We start from the raw sequence: 25,354 nt of genomic DNA, 5'->3' as shown, positions 1-25,354 counted from the left end.
TAGAGTAAATCTGAAATAAAACATAACTCAACAAGCACAAAAATAAGTATAATAATCTGAACATGATGTGCTGATTTCCGAGCTAACTGGATGCAATGACTAATTTATAACATGCTGAAACTGAATATTGAATATGCTGATAAATGGTAAATGTAGAGAGTCTGATGTATACGCCTCATCGAGAGGACCCAATATACCCTGCCAAAGGTATAAAGGCATGCTGGCGTGATCACTAAACTGATTGCCCACAGAGGGGAATTACAACCTACTTGGCTAGTAATTATCGGACTATTGGGTCTAAACCCTAGTCCATCTCGGTATTGTGCTACTCCCAATGAATTCTGTAAATTAACTTATTATATCTAAATTTCTGTAAATACTGGATAGCTCAAAACTGAACATGCAAATTGAGAATGCAACTGTTAATATGGTAAATATGCATTTATAACTGAGGCATGTTTATCTGAAGTATCTTAAATATATGACCTAGCATGTGTAATTCAAGAACTAAAGAAATACAAAGCTATGGTTCTGAAATTCATGCGATAATCTGAGTAATAACATGATAATCTGATTTGGAGCATGTATTTAATACCTGGTGATGAAATCCCACATACCTAGTGATGAAATCCGTGGGAAAATACTTAAGTTTCGAGGCTGGAACTGCTGCAGCTTGTGGCGTTCTTGAACTAGGATTCTTGAGCTTTTTTTCTCCTCTCTTGCTTCAAATTTTCTAACTTTTGATTTAATGATTTGACTTGGATATGTTTTAATTATATTTCTAGGCTAAACTGACTAAAATCTAATGATTTAGGGTCAAAACGACGTAACTTAGGGTTTAAACAGAGTGAGAAAGGTCAAAAAGACCCCTGGGAAGGTTTCTGTTGGGTCTCACGACGGCCAGGACTGATGGTCCGTCGTGCGCCCGGTTCCCCGTCATTGGGTCCGTCGTGAGGGCCTGTTCAACAAGCCTTTACTAAAATGGGCATAACGTTTTACTCGAAGGTTTGATTTTAGCAAGGTTGGTGGCTAAGAGTTATGATCATTTTAAGTTTACCCAGCTGCATTTCCCCTTAACTGGCTGCAATTTTCCACCTACGGTCAGACCTACAGACCGTAGGTCCACCTACGGACCATGCTGGTCATCCATAGATCTTGTCAGAGAGTGGTTGAAGGGAGTCTTGATCGACGGTCACGGACTACGGACCGTCGTTTGACCTATGGACCGTAAGTTCGTCCGTCGTCCAAGACTTAACCATTTTTTCTAGGCTGAAATTTTTGGGAGTTTCTGATTCCATCGACAGTTGTGCAGGACGGACCGTGGTTTAGGCTACGGTCCGTCGATGCCATCGTTTGTAGCACCTGCACATTTTCTGAAAAACTAATTTTTGGTCAGTTTTGGCTACGGAGTGTTATATTATATCCCCCTTGGGAACATTTTTCCTCGAATGAAGACTAAACTAGCTGAAATAGAGGGAGAGAGATGCAAACCCCACTACTAAACACTGAGAACTGAGTTATGAGTACATGCAATTACGCTAAAACTTAAAGTACAAACTGAGGGAACATGATTCTTAAACTGAATTTACGCATGAGTGACTGTAAAACTGAAGAGGAACTATTACCTCAAGCTTGAGTGGAATCGGAAGGAAAAAGGTAAGGATACTTGGCTTTCATGGCTGCTTCTGCTTCCCAAGTAGATCCCTCTACGGACTGACTCCTCCACAAAAACCTTGGCTGAAACGACTTCTTTGTTTCTCAACCTTCTAACCTGACGGACAAGAATCTCAACTGGTACATCCTCATATGAAAGGCTATCTTTCACCGCGACACTCTCTCATGGCACTATAGAGGCTGGGTCACCCACGCACTTCTTCAAGAGTGAGATGTGGAAGACCAGATGCACTGCTGCTAATTTGCTGGCAACTCTAACTCATATGCCACCTTGCAAATCCTTTTCAAGATCTTGTAAGGTCCTACATATCTAGGACTGAGCTTCCCTTTCTTTCCAAATCTCATCACCCCTTTCATAGATGAGATTTTCTTAAAATGTCAAACATCAACTTGGAACTAGAGTTCCCTTTTCCTTACATCTGCATAAGATTTCTGATGACTTTGGGTTGTCTTAAGTCTATCTCTAATGAGGTTCACTTTCTCTATAGCATAAAGGACTGAATTTATCCCTATCAAAGCTGCTTCACCTACTTCAAACAAACCAACAGGAGATCTACATCTACGCCCATATAAAACCTCATAAGGGCCATCTGAATGCTGGAATGCTAGCTATTATTGTAGGCAAACTCAATAAGAGGAAGGTGATCATCCCAACTACCTTTGAAATCGATCACACAAGCTCTCAACATATCCTCTAAGGTCTTAATGGTACGCTCTGCCTGCCCATCCGTCTGTGGATGAAATGTTTTACTAAGATTAACTTGATTACCAAGACGTTTTTTAAATGACTTCCAGAAATGAGAGGTAAATTGAGGACCTCTATCTGAGATTATAGACAAAGGAACCCTATGCAACCTCACAATTTCAGTAAGGTAAAACTTGGCATAGTCCTCTATCGAATATGCAGTCTTGACCGCCAAAAAGCGAGAAGACTTACTCATCCTATCAACTATCACCCAAATTGAGTGATGCTTTTGCAAGTATGAGGTAACCCTATGATGAAGTCCATATTGATCACATCCCACTTCCAAGTAGGAATATCGATCTCTTGAGTCATACCTCCTAGTTTCTGATGTTCTACCTTGATTTGCTGGCAATTGGGGCACTTACTCACAAAGTCTGCTATATCTCTATTCATGCCATTCCACCAATACACTTCCCGTAGATCGCGGTACATCTTAGTTGCTCCTGGATGAATAGAATGCCTGGAGTTGTGAGCTTCTTCAAGAATATGATGCCTCAACTCTCGCACATCAGGAACACACAATCTACCTTGGTAGCAAAGTACACCATCTCCCCCTGGGAGAAAACCTCCACTCTCTAATTGTTCACTGCACCCTTTAGTTCAAGCAAGATCGGATCACTCTCTTGCGTTTCCTTAACCTCTACTACCAAAGACGATTCTACCCCATTCTGAACTATTACATCGCTGTCTGATATACTCATAAGGAGAACTCCCAAGCGAGCAAGCCTGTGAACATCCTTCACTAGCTCCTTTCTTTTTTCCTCAACATGGGCTACACTACCCATAGATAATCTACTAAGAGCATCATCCACTACATTCGCCGTTCCAGGATGATAATGCACACTCATATCATAATTCTTAAGGAAATCAAGCCATCTCCTCTGGCAAAGATTCAACTCTTTCTGGGTGAACATATACTGAAGGCTCTTAAGATCGGTTAACACATATACATGAATACCATACAAGTAGTGTCTCCATATCTTGAGTGCAAACACCACTGGTGCAAGCTCGAGGTCATGAGTTGGATAGTTATTCTCATGCACCTTAATCTTTCTAGAGGCATAAGATATAACCTTATCTCTTTGTATCAACACACAACCAACATAACTCTGGATGCACCGCAATAGATCACATAACCATCTGAACCCTCTGGTAGAGTCAAGACAGGAGCTGTAGTCAATCTAGTTTTCAATTCTGCGAAGCTATTCTCACAAGCATCTGACCATTAGAACTTGACCATCTTCTGAGTCAACCTAGTCAATGGTGAGGCTATGGATGGAAATCCTTCCACTAACCTTCTGTAATAACATGCTAGACCTAAGAAACTTCTGATATCTATGGCAGAGGTAGGTCTGGGCCATTTTTTCAATGCTTCTATTTTTCGTGAATCTACGCAGATCCCTTCTCTAGGTATAATGTGACCAAGGAAAGCAACAGATTGCAACCAAAACTCATATTTACTAAACTTAACGAATAACTGGCGATCTTTGAGAGTCTACAGAACAACTCTCAAATGACTTGCATGTTCTTCCTCACTCCTAGAGTCAATAAGGATATCATCAATGAAGACAATAACGAACAAGTCTAGGTACTGTTTGAACAATCTGTTCATCAAATCCAAGAAAGTTGCAGGAGAATTGGTTAGTCCAAACGACATAACTACAAATTCATAATGACCATACCGTGTTCTGAAGTCTGTTTTTTGAATGTCACTATTTCTAACTCTAAGCTGATGATAACTAGATCTAAGGTCTATCTTTGAGAAATGACTAGCACCCTAAAGTTGGTCAAACAAGTCATCAATCCTGGGGATGGGATACTTATTCTTGATTGTGACCTTGTTCAACTGTCTATAGTCAATGCATATTCTGAGAGAACCACCTTTCTTCTTTACGAACAATACTGGTGCACCGCATGGTGAAATACTAGATCTGATGAAACCCTTATCTAGAAGGTCTTTCAACTGCTCTTTCAATTCCTTAAGCTATGTTGGATCCATTCTGTAAGGAGGAATAGAAATAGGCTAGGTATCTGGAAGGAGATCAATTCCAAAGTTGATTTCCCTTTCGAGAGGAACCCCGGTAAGATCTTTTGGAAATACTTCTGAAAATTCACAGACTACTGGAACTGACTTAAGAGATGGGGCTTCAAGGCTAGAATCCATATCCTGAACTAGATGATAGAGATAACCCTTAGATATCAACTTTCTGGCCTTAAGGTAAGAAATAAATCGACCCATAGGCGCTAGGCTACTACCCTTCCATTCTAAGATTGGTTCGTCTGGAAAACTGAAAACGAACAATCCTAGTTCTACAATCGACTGACGCACAACATGAGTGTAACCAATCCATGCCTAGAATGACATCGAATTCTACAATTTCTAACTCTACTAGATCTGCTGAAGTAACTTTTTGAGAGACTATGACATGGCAATTTCTGTATACCCGTCTAGATATAACTGGGTCACCTACTAGAGTAGAGACTAAGAAGGGTTCTGAGAGAGTTTCTTGACTGACACTGAATTGGACTGCTATATAAGGAGTTACAATAGAAAGAGTAGCCCCTGTATCTAACAATGCATAAACATCAAGGTTAAAGACTCGTAACGTACCAGTGACTACATTAGGAGAACTTTCCTGATCCTGGCGAGCCTGAAGAGCATAAAGTCTGATCTGGCGCTGACCACCACCTATACCAAATGAGTTACCCTGCTGAGTTGGGTGACTTGCTGGTGCTGCTGAATTTGTAGACTGAGCTCTACCAATACCACCTCCTTTACCCTGTCTAGGAGGACAGTCCCTCAACCTGTGACCAGACTGACCACATCCAAAACATCCTTCTTTTCCAGCAAGACACACGCCCGGATGGTTCTTACCACACTTAGGGCAAGTGGGGTAAGTGTTGGTGCCTGAAACATTTCCCTGAGAGTTAGAGCCTGGTGCTCTGCCCTTCTTGTCACAACTATTCTTAGAGGATGGAACACTAGATGATGAAAGGGCTGGAGCTGAAAACTTCTGCTGACCCTGCGAGCAATATCCACCACCCGATTTCTGCTGAGAATAGTCATAGTTCCCAGTCCTTGCCTTCTTATTTTAATTAGCATGTTCCCTAAGCTTATAACCCTCAACCTAGTGAGCATGAGTCATAAGCCTAGAGATGTTCATATCTCCTAGCAACATAATATTTCTGCACTCTGTCTTCGGCAAATCTGATACTCCATACAAGAACTAATTCATCTGAGCCCTGGAGTCAGCAACTATTTGACGAGCATACCTGGAGAGTTGGTTAAACTTCAGCCTAAACTCTTGGACTATCATGTTTCCCTGCCTCAAGTTCATGAATTCTTTGGCCTTTGCTTCTCTCAACTCTATTGGGAAAAACCTGTCAAGAAAAGTCTCACTGAAGCACTCCCAAGTAATAGGAGTTGCATTTCCACCCCTATTCTACTTCCGCTGAGTGTACCACATATGAGCCACGTCTTTGAGCTGGTATGATGCCAACTTAACCCGATAATTCCTAATAACCTGCATCACCTCAAAGATCTTCTTTATTTCGTCCAAGAAATTCTGAGGATCATCATTAGTATGTTATCCTAAGAACCAATGCAGATTCATCCTAAAAAAGTCACGGACCCTTGCTGCTGCTGATCCACTATTTTCATTCATAGGATCATGAACCCGATTGTTCTAGTGGGTCATACTCTGAGCCAATATTTGTATGGCATTCCTGAACTCAACATTGGAGACTTCATAATCTGGGATTGGAGGAGCTGCGTTTGCATTCCTGGCATTCGCATTCCTAGCGTTAGCTCTACGAGGAGGCATGATCTAAACGTAGAACGTCAAGTTAGAATGGAATAAGATCATACCTTACGCACGATAAGAGTAACAAGAAAGTGAAGTTTCCTAAAACACTTTATAGCCTCCCTAACATTAGATGTGGTGCACTTCACACCCATTAAATGGACTCTACTTAGTGCAGATTTTTCAGACATCTTATAACTCTTGAACCTAGTGCTCTGATACCAAGTTTTTTCACGCCCCGAGCTATCACCAAAACGCGGACACGGAACCTAGGACCACAAAAGATCCCAAGCTAACCCTGTTGGCCTGATAATGAGCATACTAAAGATAATAAATTGTTGCAGAAGCCAAATCATACTTAAAGTGAAAAGAAGGGGAATACTCATATTCTATAACTGAGATATTTGAAAACAATGAGCTTTATACAAAAGAAATATTAACTCAATACTAAGATGAATCTAACTATGTCTGAAAATAGTCTCTAAACTAGACTAGAAATACTGGGACAAGCCACAGTTAAATCTATCAAAAACTGAAACTAAATGACTAAACAATGAAATGAAACTCATGACTGTTGTCCTCGGAGAATGATAACTCACCACTAAATCTGCTGAACTGGAGATTGGGAAATCAATCTATGCATTATCTGGATGCTGGATACCTAAACCTACATCATGAGAAGATGTAACGCACGTATTCGTCATTACTTGAAAGGTACTAAGCATGTAGGATAGAGTAAAGCTGAAATATAACATAATTGAACAAGAACAAAAACAAGTTCAATAATCTGAACGTGATGTGCTAATTTCTTAGCTAACTAGACGCAATGATCAATTTATAACATGCTGAAACTGAATACTGAATATACTGATAAATGGTCAATGTAGAGAGTCCGACTGAATTGTGGGAGCTACTAATAACTGATAATAAAACCACATGAGATAAATGTGGAGTCCGATGTATACGCCCCATCGAGAGGACCCAATATACCCTGCCAAAGGTATAATGGCATGCTGGTGTGATCACTAAACGGAATGCCCACAGAGGGGACTTACAACCTACTTGGCTAGTACTTCTCGCACTATTGGGTACGCTAAACCCTAGTCCAACTTGGTATTAAACTACTCCCAATGAATTCTTTAAATTAACTGATTATATCTGAATTTCTATAATTACTGGATAGCTCAAAACTGAACATGCAAACTGAGAATGCAACAATTAATCTGGTAATTATGCATTTATAATTGAGGCATGTATATCTGAAGTGTCTGAAATATATTACCTAGCATGTGTAATTCAAGAAATAGAGAAATACAAACATAGGGTTCTGAAATTCATGCGATAATCTTAGTAATAACATGAAAATTTGATTTGGAATATATATTTAATAAATTCATGAAGTTATATCAAAGTTCTAGAAACCCTAGGTTTAATCATGATAAGAGAATCAAGAACTGACTGAAACTAAGGACCCAATGGGTGAAAGGAACCCACTAGTGAAATCCCACATACCTGGTGACGAAATCAACAAAAAAATACTTAAGTTTCGGGGCTGGAACTGCTGGAGCTTGTGGCGCTCTTGAACGAGGGGTCTTGAGCTTTTTTCTCCTCTCTTGCTTCTAATTTTCTATGTTTTTATTTAATGATTTGACTTGGATATGTTTAAGTTATGTTTCTAGGCTTAAACTGACTAATATATGATGATTTAGGGTCAAAACGACGTAACATAGGGTTTAAACGGAGTAGAAAAGGTCAAAAAGACACCTGGGAAGGTTGATGTCAGGCCTCACAACGGCCAAGATTGACGGTACGTCATGCGCCCGACGCCCCGTCGTTGGGGCCTATTCGACGGGCTTTTACTAAAATGGGCATAACTTTTTACTCGAAGGTTTTACTTTAGCAACTTTGGTTGATGTGGAAATATAAGTCAATTATCTATCTGTGGGTAGGTCATGGGAGACCTAATTCATTTTGTGCTAAGATTTATGATCATTTTAAGTTGACCAACTACATTTCCCCTTAACTTGCTGCAATTTTCCACCTACGGACCGTATGTCCACCTACGGACCGTAGGTCCACCTACAAACCATTCAGGTCATCCATAGCTCTTATCAGAGAGTGGTTGAAGGGAGTTTTGATCGACGATCACGGACTATGGACCGTCGTCTGACCTACGGACCGTAATTTTATCCATTGTCCAAGACTTAAGCCAATTTTTCTGGGCTGAAATTTTTGGGTGTTTCTGATCCCATCGACGGTTATCCAGGACGGACTGTGGTTCGGGCTACGGTCCGTCTATGCCACCGTTGGTAGCACTTGTAGATTTTTCTGAAAAACAAATTTTTGGTCTTTGTTGGCTACGGGGTGTTACAATCCCATTTGTTGAGCCCTCATTTTAGGAAATCTTAATGTAAAGTCCATGATTCCAAGGTCTCATTGCATACGAATAAATGATATGAACAATGTTATGTGTTATATGAATTATGATATGTGGTATGTGTACGTTGTTGTGTGCTATGTGCAAAATGATAAGTATGATGATGCATATTACTCTCATGGCATGTCTTTCCTAATCCATATTTGGAAAGTTCACTCACTTTCCTAATCCAAGTTTGGAAAGCTCATTAACTTTCCTAATACCAATTTGGCAAGTCCACTAACTTGACTTTCCATAACCATGTTATTAGGAAAGAGCTATTCTTACTCATGCATGTCCTTGGTGTGTTCTTGCATATACCCATACTTAGTACAAGTGTGTACTAACCCTATACAACTCTAAAATTTTTGGTGCAGACACAGGTGGATGCTAGAGCTACACGTTGACGCTGAAACGATCCGGACGTGGAGCATTAATCCGGGCTTGGTAGTACCTAATGATTTCGAGGATACTTGCCCATTATATTATAGCTTAGTTATAGGATTGAGCTAGTGGAGTATGTTCCACTAGTGTTTCTTTCGGTTTTTGTTCAGACATTTTATTGCTTCCAGTTTGGCAAGTATACATTTAATGTTATACGAAACTATTTCTTTCATTTGATGATCTTAATGTTAGATAGTTGATGGTGAACAATTATGAATCTAATAGAATGATTTTTATGTATGTTAGGAACAAAAATTTTCATTTTTTCCGATAAAATTAACCTAGACGAAGTAAGAATAACGTAAGTAGGCTTGTCGGCGACCTCTGAAAGGTCGACAACGACGGTCTTGTCTGGGGTCTAGACTACGGTCGCGACAAAGTTTGTATAAGAGTGATAGGTTAAATTCTGAGGATAATAAGTTCACATCAACCACATTGAATACTTTCTAAGTCATGGTGGTGAAGTGCACCACTATCCTTGATTAGAGACTGCATAATACGTAGGAAAAATTTCGCTTCTTCTAATTTTATCGTGCCTTTCCTAATGTCTGATTTTCTTGGTGTTATGAGCGTGTCGAACATCAAACCTTTTTTTTCCAGAGAATGAACACTAGGAGAGTAACTGGTCAGAGTAGAGGAGGAGCAGCTGCTGGGGACAATCAAGTTCCACCCTAAGCTCCACATGAAGGAGTAGACATGCCAGTTAACCCTGCTGGGTTGACTGATACTGAGGTGAGGGCATCTCTGTTCCATATGGAACTGGCCATCACTAGGCATGCTCAAGCCATGACTGACCAAGTGAACAAGCAAAATATTCAGAGGAAGAACCCACCGGTCGTACAATGGCTGACAGGCTGAGAGATTTCACCAGTATGAATCCTCCTATTTTCACAGGATTTAAGACTTCAGAGGACCCCCATGAGTTTGTGAACGAGGTGCATAATATCTTGGTGGCTATAGGGGCCACAGATACTGAGAAAGTAGAGTTGGCTTCCTATCAACTCAACGATGTTGCACAGACTTGGTGCAAGATGTGGCAGGATAGCCGAGCTTTGGGCAGAATTCCGATCACTTGGGAGTTGTTTAAGACAACCTTCCTAGAAATATTCATCCACAAGGAGATGAGGGAGGCCAAGGTTGAGGAGTTTATGAACCTTAAACAGGGATCGATGACAGTCAGGGAGTATTCCCTGAAGTTTGTGAAATTATCCAAGTATGCCACTTCTCTTGTGTCTAAAAGCAGAGACGAGATGAGTAGATTTTTTACAGGGATTGATGAGGATCTCGAGGAGGAGTGTAGGACAGCTATGTTGCATGAAAGCATGGACTTTTCCAGGCTTATGGTCCATGTCCAGCAAGTGGAGGAAAGCACAAATAGGAAGCACACTAGGGCAAGGAACAGGTCAAGGCAAGCCGAGGAGAATTTTTCAAGGAAGAGTAGTATTGAAATCAGGGATAAGCCTTGTTTTAAGAAGGGAATCTTCCACCAAGGGGATTCAAGTTCATCCAAGGGTCGCAATGATAGGAATTCCGAGTCCAGAGTTAAGTGAAACAATGAAGAACATAAACCTCAGGAGAGACCACCTTGCAGGATGTGCGGCAAACTACATGGAGGAGAGTGTATGATGGGCACCAACATTTGTTACAGTTGTGGCGAACCGGGTCAAATGGTGAAGTATTGTACGAATTAGAGAAGTCAAGAACAAGGGAAGGAGAGAGTTCAACCTAATGGTCCAAGTGAAGAGGCTCTAAGGAGGCAAGGATTCTTCGTACTCAAGTCTAGGAGTGCAGGCGAAGGAACCTCAGGTGAAGTCTCGGGTGCGTAGCCTTAATTAGTATTTCATGTATTTGACTGTGTATGGTGTTTATGTAATAGTATGAGGTTAATATTTTTGAGCCATCATGTTGGTTGCTGATTTGTATGACTTACATGTTTACTTATGTTGTATGATTTGATGAGACTAGTTTAGGACAGAGTTCCTTAGTCTATTAAAGTGAATCTACTAGTAGGTTTCAAGGATGTCCACCATCATGTTAATATGTGAATTAGATATTACTATTGAATTACCTATGTATGCATACATTCTATAGATGACTTAGTTATTGTTAGTAAAAGAGTAGTGTCATTCAGGAAAGAATGTTCCTAAGGGGGGGAGGGGGGATAATGTAATAACCTTAAAAATGGATATGCTAAAGAATACTTAATGTGTCTAGAATGCCAATGATTAGACCGGGTTCACACATATTGATGCGCGTAGAACCAGACCTCAAAACCCTTGCTACATCCAAGCCAACTAACTAGGAGAGTTATTTGAGCTAGGAAAGGTTGGGTTCAACCATGTAGGGCTCTTGAATACGAAGATTTACTTGAAGGAGTCTTTACCGGAATTAAAAAGGGAAAATCTTAGGTTTGGACGGTCTAGGGGTAAAATGGTTTTTTTCTAGGATAAGGATAGTATTGTAATAATCAAAATATATAATTAATTATTTAGTTAATAAGGTTGAGGGGCATTTTAGGGAGAGAGGGCCAAAATTGGGATATTGAAATGAAGTCTTGCTCCACCCGGGTTCGAACCTAGGTGGAAGCAATGAATTAAATTGTTTTTAATTTAAGTTGGTAAATTAATGTCATTAATTTATATCTATTTGTTATTAGCTTATTTAAAATAAAAGGAAATCAGATTTTTAATAATTAAATAAAATCTTATTTGACTAAGTCCTAAGCTAGACTCCTAAGCCTAAGAAAATTATTCTCTCCCACGCTCATCTCTCTCTCTATCGTGTCTCTATAACTCCCACTCACGTTTTTCTCTATCAAATAACGTACAAAAATAGTAATTAAACCAATGTTCTTCACACTTGAAGAAATTACAACAAAAATTATAAACAAACAACTAATAAAACATGTTACACAAAGAGAGGGTTTTTCCGTCAAGTTGGTGTTGAAGCTCTTGGATTTTGACGTGTGTTTGGAGGGGTTCTTTGGGAAGCAAGTCGAGGTTTGAACGTCAAAAAGGTATTGTTTCTATTCTCTCTTGGTCCCTTTCCCAAGATACCCCCTAAGGTTCGGACGAATCTATTCCAAAAACTAGGATTGTTCCCTGTTGCATGTTCCAGTCACTAGCTCCCATTGAATCATAGGTTTGGTATTTTTGTTGGTAGAAAACTAGGTATGAAACGTGTTTTCGTGATTATTATGTGTTGATATGTATGTTTGAATTATGTGACTTATGTTGATGTTTTCTAAAATATAACTACGTATGTATGTGTGTGTTGCCGTGGCTATTGCTCATGGTTTAGGGCTTGAAATGGCATGATAGTTCTTTATATTTCATGTACACATGTTGATGTAAATGTGATGTTCATATGAGTTGAAATGTGGCTGATTCGAGGGATAATCTCTTGTCTAAACGAATTCATGAAAACGCACCTAAAACGTTTTGAATGCACTACGAAATTCCCCTGAGAACTAAGGTGTAACTTGATGAAAGGATGCTGAAAACTTAAAAGAAAATTTCCAGCTTCTAGTGATGAATTTCGGTCATCAAAGAGGATTCAAAATGTTGAAAAAAATGAATTAAAGCAAGTGAGGTCATGGAGGATTGAACCCGTTACCTCACCATGTTAAAAACCATGAAAATAAAGAAGTAAAAAGAAATGTGGTGACAAGGATTCGAACCATGGTATTGCCTGGAGACTGTAACTTAAAGAAAAAAAATAAGAAATGAGAGGAGTGAGATTTGAACCCACCACCTCCCTCAATCAGATTTAAGGAGGAGAATAAAAGAAAAAAAATGGGGAGGCGTGTGGGAATCGAACCCACGTCCTCTTAGGAATATTAAGGAGGAGAATAAAAGAAAACTAAAGGGGGAGGCGTGGGGGAATCGAACCCACGACCTCTTAGGCAAATTAAGGAGGTGAATAAAAGAAAAATAAAGGGGAAGGAGTGTGGGAATCGAACCCACGGCCTCTTAGGAAGATTTAAGAAGATAATAAAATAATATTAAAAGGGGAGGCGTTGTGGACCAAAATACAATAAATAAAAAAAATCTAAGTGTTGTCTTAGGGATTCGAAATTGGATTCCCTTGGCCAAATTCCGTATAGATGCATAAGTCATACGTGAATTAAATCTTCAAGAATAATACTGCCTACTTAGATCGAAATCGAGATCTTGGCATACATACAAGATGGATAAGTCTTGTACTACATAATCTTAGGAAGATATGAATCACTTAAACGAACTATGAATGAAGCCTCATAGCTTGTATGTATAGACCCATAAGTCTAGCATAAGTTTAAAAATAAGTGAACCTAAGATGTATGTAATGAAATTATGTAACCCTAGAAGGGTTAAGTACGAGTGTAAAACACACTAAATGACCAAGTCAATTAACATACGATGAAATTATTATTATGTAATGAAATGATTAATTCCTAGAAGGGTTAAGTAAGAGTGTGAAACACAAATGTCTAAGTGCATTGGCATATGATGAAATGAACATTCACGTAAAAGGGGATGAGTAATTATGAAGAGCAAATGTGCTAATATTGATGAATGTGGTGACAACATGATATGAGGCTAATATAAAAGATGAGGGCAATCTCAAATGAGCCTAAGTAAATGTTACCAAAACGTACTTAAACCCTATGAGAGTGTAAAGTTAATGAGGACACCAGTCTCTATAGACACTCTAATGAATGTATTGAGATAAACACACTTAATACGAATGATGAAATAGAAATCATCTATTGAGATATGATGTCCTAATACTAGAATCCAGTTTCCATGACGTGTGAGTTGAATGAAATGGAACTTTATATTGAGCACCAATAGACTAGCTATGAGCGGTGATGCCTTCTTTCGGGAAGGGCGAAGGTTCACGTAACTCTCATGAGATGAGACTGTCAGGTATGTTGGGTATGGGTCTCCTTATATCTCCTAGTCTTCAAACCTATACTGTCAATATAGGGATCTGGGGGGTTCAACTCTTATGTACGCTAGCATGTTTTGGGTCACTTTGGCCGGTGATTTAACCTCTTTTGGACGTGGGGTTGCATGACACTGGATTCCATGATGCTCACAAGATCTATATCGGTTAAAGTTAAAGTTCCCAAGGAATGAATGAGACCAGCCTCAAATGATGCACAGAATGAAACGAATGATACTACAGTTTTTAGGATAGGATAATTAAGAGGTGAGTTAGACTCAAGTAATGACATTAGGTCATTCTTGGTTATTGCACAATGAACCCGATGAAAGTCGTAAACAACATCCTAGGTATAGCTGGTGTTTACACTGGACCATGAATTAAATGAAATGAAGTATGTATGAAAGAAAGAAGGAGACTCTGTGTTTGCTAAAGCAGACTATCTAGTTGAGGTCCCATATGTTGAGCCCTCACTTTGGGAAGTCTTAATGTAAAGTCCATGATTCCACAGTCTCATGGCATACGAATAAATGATATGAACAACGTTATGTGTTATATGAGTTATGATATGTGCTATGTATATGCTGTTGTCTGCTGTGTTCAAAATGATAAGTACGATGATGCATGTTACTCTTATGTCATGACTTTCCTAATCTAAATTTGGAAAGTTCACTCACTTTCCTAATCCAAATTTTGAAAGCCCACTGACTTTCCTAATAAGAATTTGGCAAGTCCACTGAGTTGACTTTCCATAACCATGTTTTTAGGAAAGAGTTAATCTTACTCATGCATGTCCTTGGTGTGTGCTTGCATATACCCATACTTACTACTAGTGTGTACTAAACTATACAACTCTACAATTTTAGGTGCAGGCACAGGTGGAGGCTAGAGCTACCGTTTGACGGTGAAACTATCCGCACGTGGAGCATTCATCCGGACTTTGTAGTACCTCATGATTTTGAGGATAATTGCCCATTATTTTCTAGCTTAGTTATAGGATTGACCTAGTGGAGTATGTTCCACTAGCGTTTCTTTCCGCTTTTGTTCAGACATTGTGTTGGTGCCATTTTGGTGAGTATACATTTAATGCTATATTAAACTATTTCTTTCATTTGATGATCTTAATGTTAGATGGTTGATGGTGAATAATTATGAATCTAATATAATGATTAGTATGTATGTTAAGAAACAAAAAGTTTCAAATTTTCCGCTAAAATTAACCTAGAAGAAGTATGAATGACGTAAATAGGCTTCTCTACGACCTCTGAGAGTTGAAGGACACCGGCCTCTTCCGGGGTATAGACTTCGGTCGTGACAAATGATATGGAAACTATCCCACTAGTTCAATAGGTTGGGTTTGTAGAAGCAATCTTTCCTATCGCATAGCCATGTTCGTGCATAGGTCATAGCTAGTGGATCCACATTATAGCAATATATGTTTATTTCTACCTTAGGCAAGTAGGATGCCTTCTTTGGATGTGGTGTTATATGACACCTGATTTCATGTAACTCACATTGTCTATGTCGGTTAAGGCAATTTTACCTATGTAATAAGATAATGAATATGACTTGAACCATACTTGTGATTTCATGATAAGTCCACTTAGTAGGATTGGGGGTATGACACTTCACTTTTTACATTACACAAGTTGTCTATGAAGGAAATTATGGGTAGTGATACTCTCAAACTTACTTCTCAAATAAGAAGTAAAGCGGTCGTACCAAGTAAAGAACCCAACTAATGAGGTTGGGATCGTTCCCATGAGGAAAATAGTTCAGACTTAATTTTAATCTATTATTACTATTATTTAGTCAATTATTTCCTTAGAAAACAAAAGACAATAAAGGGGGGGGGGGTTTATTTCTACATGAATGAAAAAATAACTAACTGAATTAATGTAAACAACTAACAGATTCAAAATATTGGAGTTTAATTAATTAATAAAAGTAACTAGGGTTCAAGTGTTCCCCACAGGTTCCTAACTTGATAATTCTAACTATAACAATTCACTCCTAGTATCTTGCATGCAAAGTGATAATTTATGTATTTCTAAATCCTTGGTCCGGCATCTAGAAAATTCACTATGCACCTTGGTCCGGCTACATGTGTTGCTATACTAACCCTTACCTTTACCTCATATTAAGCATTGTATTCGATATTTGACTAAGTTATTACCTCGTACCAATCAATACTAGCCTATTAGATACGATACACTAAATCTATATTGATAATTCTTTTCCTATTATCTACCTCCTTGGTCCGACAAGTAGCATTAAGGCGAGTTCTAACGTTGGCCATCCGTTAATAATACTTCTAAACGAAAGAATTATCAATACATGCAAGACACTATTCTAGAATTGTTATTTTAGTTAAATTTTACCTCATTATTCACCCATGGTANTACCTCATTATTCGCCCATGGTTCCCACAATCCTAGTTATGGAGTTTAGTTACCCATAGTCATAATTACAATATTCATATATGTAATATAAGAATTCATGCACTTACTTCAATGAGAAAGAATAAAATCCATAAGTTCATTTGATTAATCAACAAATGCACCAACAATCAATTCCAGAACAAGTGTCTCAATCACTGAAATTAATCGAGAACTAAAGATTCTCCCAAAAGCCTAATAATCAAAAGTCTCAATAAAAAAGTCTACTAACAAAAAGTCCNACAACCCTAGTTATGGAGTTTAGTTACCCATAGTCATAATCACAATATTCATATATGTAATATATGAATTCATGCACTTTCTTCAATGAGAAAGAATAAAATCCACAAGTTCACTTGATTAATCAACAAATGCACCAACAATCAATTTCATAAAAAGTGTATCAATTACTGAAATTAATCGAGGACTAATGATTCTCCAAAAGAATAACAATCACAAAGTCTAATAACAAAGAGTCTACTAAAAAAGAGTCACACAACAAAGAGTCTCACAAAAAAGAGTCTAACCCCCAAAACGAGGTTTTTCTAACTATTTATAAAAAACAAAAACCTAATAAAAGAAGGACTCTAATTGCTGAAAATCTGTCAAAATGCGTCCGAGTCGACGGACCTCGTGATGGGCGTCATGGTCACGACGGGCCGTCATGGCCTCCATCATCCTATACTTTACAAATCCTTCTGCTGCTTTCTTCATTACCCTCGACGAACAGGTATGACGGACCATTCAAAGCACGACGGTCCGTTGAGGGTCTTCGTTCCGTAACACTTAAACTTCTTGGAATTTGGGTACTGGGACTACTCTCTGATCATCACGACGAACATCTAGGATNTCCTATACTTTACAAATCCTTCTGCTGCTTTCTTCATTACCCTCGACGAACAGGTATGACGGACTGTTTAAAGCACGACTGTCCGTCGAGGGTCCCTATCTTCCTTCAGCAGCTTTACTACGATGCCACCTAAGGACCGTCACAAGCTTCGTAGGTTATAACTTTTCCGCATTTCTTGCTCAAAAACTNTTCGTAATCCCACACTTAGGTCAGACTTCCCCATCTTTCTTCAGCAGCTTCACTACGATGCCACCTACGGACCATCACAGGCTCGACGGACCATCACAAGCTCCGTAGGTAGTAACTTTTCTGCATTTCTTGCTCAAAAACTTCCGCGTTCATATTTAGACAGATTTCCTGCAAATAAAGAGAAACTTACATAAAAATCAACACAAAAATCCTTTTGGACACACACTAAACTTAAGGAAAAAGCATTAAAAATACCGTGATACCACGGTATATAAACACCCTCAACTTAAATTCGTTGTTTGTCCTCAAGCGACGCACTATGACTCACTAAAAAAATTTTGTACAATACTATCCATGTTTTAGCTTTCGCAATCATTTGGCTATAAATCTCAATCAGTCTCATCATGTTTATGCATGTTATCACTATAAGGCTTGAATTATGTGGAACCAGACCATGACACAGACTCACCACGCACTAACACCTATCCTCTTCAATTTCTCACCGAGGTGCTAATATTTTCGGTATTTCAACTAATGTCCTCACTTCAAAACAACATCCTCATTTTTCACACAATGATTTCAGTTTGAGTATAACGATTACTTTTCAACACTCATTCTCAAAACAAATTCACANAAAAGGCTTTTGGACACACACTAAACTTAAGGAAAAAGCATTAAAAAATACCGTGAAACCACGGAATATCAGGTAGGTCCATGATGCTATCGTAGGACACGAAAGTATAATATACGTTGATTGATCTTTTCTTAAGATATGACTCTCCTTATATATATGTCATAAACATGGTTATTAACTTATGTATGATTGTTGATTATGATGGGATCTAAAGTTGATATATGTAAATAAGGTTATTCTAAATGGATACTTAGTAAAGGTTGTATTATGCGATGCCAACTATGTATTGCAAAAGTATGCTTTTAGGGTTGCTAAGGTGATAGACCTACTATGTTATAAAAAATTATATGAGAAGGCTATTATGACTTATATTATATCAATTATGTGCATAAATGGTTTTCCAAATCAATAAATGCATTATTTTCACTAAAATGTCTTTTTTAGCATATTAAATATTTTATGCGTGTTTTCATAGTACTTTTGTACTAACCCCTTCTTTTCTACATCTCCTATGATTTTAGGTTCGGGCCGTTGAGGTGATCTTAGTCCATTCTTAAAGAAAACTTGTGTTGCTACTTCCATGTTTTGGTGACTCCTCAATTCCGAGTACGGGATGTTATTGATGCTAGCTCTAGCTTACTTTCCTTGTTAAGGACTATATTGTATTTCCTTATTATAAGACTTACTATTGATGTAAGGGCTGAGTCCTAACTTTTGTGCTCTTATGTTTAGATGGTTTAATGAGACAAGTCTAGCTTCGTATATCTCATATATGAAGAAAGTTGTAGTTTTATTTTAAAAGTCTTAACTTTTCCACAATATTTTTATATCTTATGTAATGATTATATGTTCAAGGCTTGTCTAAGACCTTTTCGTAGTCAAGTACGTTGTGTTATTCCTAGGGTTAATCCCGAATCATGACATATTAAAACAATGAAAATGATATTTCTACAATTGAAAAAAAAGACCTTTTTAGAAAATGAAATATCTCTTATATATAAAAATGAAATTATGACTAATAAAGTTTGTAAAGGGATAGGAAATCATTTCTCCATCCAATACCCAAAGTACCACTAAATTCATATCCACCCTAAAATACCCCAACAAGTGTATGAAGCTTCTTAACAAGAAAATTTTGTATCACTAGAAAACCTGTAGTAAAGGATGAGAATCAGCACTACAAACAATAATTCGTGAAATAGTATTAACAAAAAGAGGGATTTTTGTATAGAAACAGAAGGGAGGAATGAGAGTTACCAAAGTGTAGATGGGCTTGACACTACTCTTAACAGGAATCATACCAACATAAGGTTTATCAGAAAGTGGGAAACATTCATCATTACTGATTTTTGTTCTTCCAGTGCTTTCATTCATGATAAATTAACGTTTTTGGTTTTGAAACATGTTCAGAAGACGAACCACCCTAAAAAACAATAATGAAAAGAGCATATAAGTTCTATAATCAACTACGGGGGTTTGAGAGAAAGAAAAGTAGAAACATATAAATTTGTTAAGAATGACTGGGATGTACCTCCATTGCGGATTGATTGAATAAATGAGCTTATGTTCTAGTTTGATTTAGTTTACCGAGAGTATATTAAAACTTTTGAACTTTCAAAAGGGGATAATTTAAGATTTTGGGGTGGCGGTACGGTTTTCAGTGTTTTAAAAAATAACTCAAAACTTTTTTTAGGTTAAAAAATTAGTCCTATTTACTAGTTTATAATCTGATACTTCGTTTTAAAAAGAGGTGTCTGCATTCGAGATAGTTTTGACTTAAAGAAATATAAAATCAAATTACACAACAATTTTGCAAGACTGTTTTTGAATTTTAACACAAATAATATGGATAACTTTGTCTGGTTTTGAAGCTTTTTGCACAAATAATGTGCAGTGTATATCTACTTTATCAAGTTTATAAGCTATGCGAATTAATTGTATATCTTTAATGTAATTATAATTTAATATCTCCTAAGACTTTTGAAGTAGCATTTAAGAATTGTTAGGAAAAGGAAAATATTTTACATTCTAAATATAAAAAAAATCGTGATCTAAAAATCTATTTTTTCATCGATCGAAACCTCGTTTATATCACATAAAATTTGTATATATCTAATAAAGCTAAATGTAGAGGGGTGATGTGGCATCCTTCTAAAGCCAAAAATTGATTTTAACTATATTATATATATATAGATTTTATGTGATACAAATGGTGTTTCGATCGATGAAAAATTAGATCTTTAAGATCACATTTTTTTATAACTATAATGTATGACATTTTTCTTTTACATACAATTATTAAATACTACTACAAAGTTTTAGGAGATATTAAATTATATTTGCATTAAATATACACAATTATTTCGTATAGATTAGAAACTTCAACACTAGATATAAACCCCACATTATTTATTCTAAAAGCTTCAAAAGCAGACAAAGTGATCCCACATTATTTATGCAAAAATTCAAAAACAATCTTGAAAATTGTTATGTAATTCTTTAAGTCAAAATAATCTCGAATGCAGAGACCTATTTTTAAAACAAAGTATCATATTATATAACAAGTAAATAGAACTAATTGTTTAACTTAAAAAATACTTTTGAGTTATTTTTAAAAAACACTGAAACCCTACCGCCACCCCAAAAATCTTAAATTACGCCATTTGAAAGTTTAAAGGATTTTATGTACTCTCGGTAAACTAAATCAAACCAGAACAAGAGCTTCATTTCTTTGATCAGTCGACAAAGGAGGTACATCCCAATCAATCTTAACAAATTTATATATGTGTACTTTTATTTTTCTCTACCCCCGTTGTTGCTAATAGAACTTATTTGCTCTTTTCATTATTTTTTTTAGGGTGATTCATCTTCTGAACAAGTTTCAAACCAAAAAGGTGAATTCATCAAGAATGAAAGCACTGGAAGAACAGAAATCGGTAATGATAAATGTTTGCCACTTTCTAATCAATCCTATGTTGGTATGATCTTACTAAGAGTAGTGTCAACCCCATCTACAATTTGGTAACTCTCATTTTCTCCCTCTTATTTCTATATAAAATTCCCTTTTTTTAGTATTAATTCACTAAATATTCTTTGTAGTGCTGATTTTCATCCTTTACTACGGGTTTTCTGGTGATACAAAATATTCTTTGTTAAGATTACGGGGCTAGTTAAATCCCACATACATGGTGATTAAGTACACGGGGAAATCTTTAGATTACGGGGCTGGAACTGATGGAACCTTGTGCGTTCCTGAACTAGGGTTATTGACTTTTTTCTCTTCTCTTGCTTCTAATTTTACAAATTTAGAATAATGATTTTGACTTAGTTATATTTTAGTTATGTTTCTAGGCTTAAACTAACTAAAATCTCATGATTTAGGGTTTAAACAATGTATCTTAGGGGTTAAACGAACTAGGAAAAGACCAAAAGACCTCTGAAATAATTGCTATCGCAGCAATCGACAACCTAGATTGACAGGCCACCATTAAATCGATGGTCCACTGTTTGGGTTCGTCTTTTGAGTCTACTCGACCGACCTTCACTAAAATGGTCATAACTTTTTACTTGGAGGTCGGATTTTTGAAAACTCGGTATCCTTTGAAAGATAATTCGATTATCTATCATATAATAGGTCATAGGAAACCTTATTCAATTTGACCGTTTGAAGTTAGTACAATAGAATTTGCCCCCTAACTGACTGCTAACCTTCACATGCGGTCAGACTTACAGACCGTAGATTGAACGATAGTCCGTTCTTCTCGTCCATAGTTTATGTCAGAGGCTGGACACAAACCACGAACCGTAATCATATTTACAGATTGTCAGTCAGTCCGTGGGTCGAGGCTTAGTTGATTTTTCTGAGCTGAGTTTTTAGAGGGGCTATAGTGGTGAACCACGGAACCATAGTACGGGTCGTACATCATACTATGGTCCTTAGATGGTGAGCATTGATTGCGCCTGCAATATTTTTGAAAATCTCATTTAGGGAAATGTGGCCAATTGACAAAGGCTGCCAAGGACGGGGTCACCCAGATGAGACCCTAGACCGCCCGTAGAGGCTTGTACGGTCTATTTAGGTGTCCATACAAGTCACTCATCAATTTTTTTGTTTTGGGTAAACTTTAAACAATCATATTTCTCAGCACATAATGAATTATATGGCTCATGATCTATACAATTAAAGGTCTTTACTCTTTCAAACACCACCAAATTTTCTTTTTTTCAGTTTAGAGTAAAAATTTATGTTTGTTTTAGACAAGCATTATCAGACAAGTGAAGTTTCATAGCCGTCTATATGGACCGTGAAGTTTTACGCAACGTGAAGTCTTAAACGGTCTGTGAAACCTCCCTTTTAAAACACCTTGATAATTTTAAAAGATGGGCCATTTTGGTGTTTCTCCTATACATTCGGTATTTATACTACGTCATTTATGCCTAAACCACGATGTTTTACACCTAATTAAGGGCTTATAAGGTTTTATTCAATTATTTTACTTTCATTAAAACTAAGATATTAGAACAAGGTACCAAGATAATAAAAGCTAGTGTTCAAGCGTTCTTTGAGTTTTATCGATTTTGCCAAAAAAACTCATTCTTCAAGGTATGTAAGGCTAACATAGTGTTAAAATAGGTCGTCTTCATTCCCTACATATACTTTCAAATCAGTAAAAGGGTAATCTGGGAATAGTTTTCTTGAGATTAGTAGATTTTGACTTCTTGAGTTCCCAATTCTTTAAGAAATTCTATTCCAAAAAAATTGATTCCTATATGTTATGCATTGAGTTGGCTCATGTCTATATTTCAGCATTAACCATATGAAATGAGTACTCTTGATTAGTTCCGTTGAGTTATGATATCTTAAAATCTAAGTATTGAATTTTTGATATTGTTGTTGAGATCGTTGAGTTGATTTTTTCAGTTCAATATTTCAGCACGAAACTTATTCTTGAGTATTCATCGTAATCTTATTGGTAATGTTTAAACAACATATTATTGTTTAAAGTGATTTTGAGGAAAGGAAAGAGGATTTTAAGAAAGAGTATAAGAGAACTAAGTACGTCCCAAAATATTTTTAACATGAACAAAAGAGTAGACCCATTTTTTTTTAAAAGTTAAAAGAGTTTTTAGAAAGATTAAGTACTAAGTAATTACCTCTTAAATAAGTTTTTCCTTAGTATTATCTCAACCAAGAGAAAGTATTTTTACTTTGAACAAAGAGAAATATTGTTTTCTACATGAGCAATAAGGTGCAGAGATATTTCAAAGCAAATAACTCTTTGAAAGGCTAGCTTAAGAAATTATTTCAAACTAGAGAAAGAGAAATCTTTTTATACATTTGAGCAAGAGTATATATTATATGGAGTAGTATTAAGCACCAATATGAGTGAGAGTTCAAACAACTCAAAGCCCCAATAAATCTTGTGTTGCAAACATTGGTATAAGAGCATACCTTTTTAGATGAATCCTTAGTGTCTTCTGCAGAGCTTAGTGGATCCACTTAGTTCAAGTGTCCTATATCCCATATAGTAAAGTTCTGTCAGCGTGGACAAGACATTGGATCATCATGTAGATCAAAGTGATGGTTGTCGGCTATAGAATCTTCCAATAGACTAGAAATGTATTTCTATATATCACTTATTAAGTTAAGTTTCATAGATGATTAAATTTTTTTTTGTTCATATAAATAATTTAATTTCCTTAATTAATTACATTATTTGAATTTTTATATCTACTGTAGTCCTTTCATACAGTTATTTTGCTTCAATTATATTACATACTCGTACATTCAAATGTACTGATATCATTTGACCAGTATTCTTTTATGATGCAGATACAAGTGTTCATAATCATTAACATGTGTTTCATTGAGATCACTCTACAGTACAGATAGCCTTTAGTGAATCTCCTTATATTTTGGAGGACTTCACATTTACTTTTATTTTACTAGTTTTAAGGAGTCATGGGTCTTGTCCAGAAACCTATCTTAGACATTAGATACTTCATTGATAGTTAAAGTTGAGGAGTCTTTCAATATTTATTTTCCTTGAGAATTTTTTAAATACTATACTTATGCTATTAAGTATTTTATATACAAAGGAGTTGAATATTTACTTTGAGTTTAAATTTTCAAAATTCTATTTTAAGTATATTATTGTCTGAGTGAGTTTTTTCGTATAGTAGTCATCCAAGACAAAGGTTTTATTGGGGGTCAAAAATGGTTGTCAAGTATCAACTACGTCCTAGATGTAGGCTCGGAGCATGACAAAGTTGGTATCTAAGCACAGAGTTAAAGTACCCTAGGCTAGATCTCAAGTCGTGTCAGTAGGATCTTACTTATAGTTGTGAGCATCCCATTTATATAAATGATACACTACACACATTGAAGAAAATTTTCCCTTCTTTCATACTCTATATCATGCAATAGAACTATGTCATAAGAAACATATTCAAACTCTTGTGTTTCTTAAATCCGTTCTACTATCTATCATACTCAAGATAGGTGAAAAGCAAAGTCGAGATCCCTATTGATAACTTACTCTCAACAAAGTCTATAGAAAGTATTGAGATTATAGAGGGGCTTATGAGAAACTTGTGAGTGAGATTACGTTGAGATTCAAAAGAATTCAATTTTATTCATATGAATAGTTCCTACAAGATAAAAGCGAGATGTACTCGTAGCCTCTTGATCTTAGGTTTATATATGCGCCTAATTACAAATATATCCCATATAGATAGCTAAGTTTGAGAGAATTTTTGGTGTCAAAATTAAGTTTGGATTGTCTTTTGATGTCGCTTATTCTAACCAATATGATTAGATGATTCAGGGTAAAAAGAAAATAAAAATGAGTCAAAATTGGGCACCTAGGCAGAGATCGAAAAAGAGATGATGAAGTTGCGGAAATAAATGGGCAAAGAAGCTGGAAAATACACTATAAGGGAGCTTCTCCGCATAAGGGAGCTAATACGCCTACACAAAACAGGCATTCCACTTGACAGTGGAGTGTGCAATGGGAGCGCATCGCGGAGAGGTTTCAGCTGGTTGAAACTTTAGGAGAGGGAACAGGTCCGCATCACGAACATGAACACAAAAACTGGCAACCTGTTTTTTATTCTAGACTATAAATAGTTTAGGTGTGCTATTTTTGGGGGAATCAAGTTCCAAAAAGACAGGAGCACAACATTTTTGGTAATTTTGATATATTTTCTAGGGTTTTCCTTCTCCTTTTTTG

At 36.8% G+C, this 25,354-nt stretch overlaps 1 pseudogene; it reads left to right on the top strand.

Annotated features, from left to right (window-relative positions):
• Window positions 1-9,778: 9,778 nt before the first annotated feature.
• The window catches only part of LOC114078412, a 29,814-nt pseudogene continuing 14,238 nt past the window's right edge, over window positions 9,779-25,354 (top strand).

The sequence above is a fragment of the Solanum pennellii genome, chromosome 8 (genome assembly GCF_001406875.1).
Source record: "Solanum pennellii chromosome 8, SPENNV200".
Lineage (NCBI taxonomy): Eukaryota > Viridiplantae > Streptophyta > Magnoliopsida > Solanales > Solanaceae > Solanum > Solanum pennellii.
This window is presented reverse-complemented; position numbering and strand designations above follow the sequence as displayed.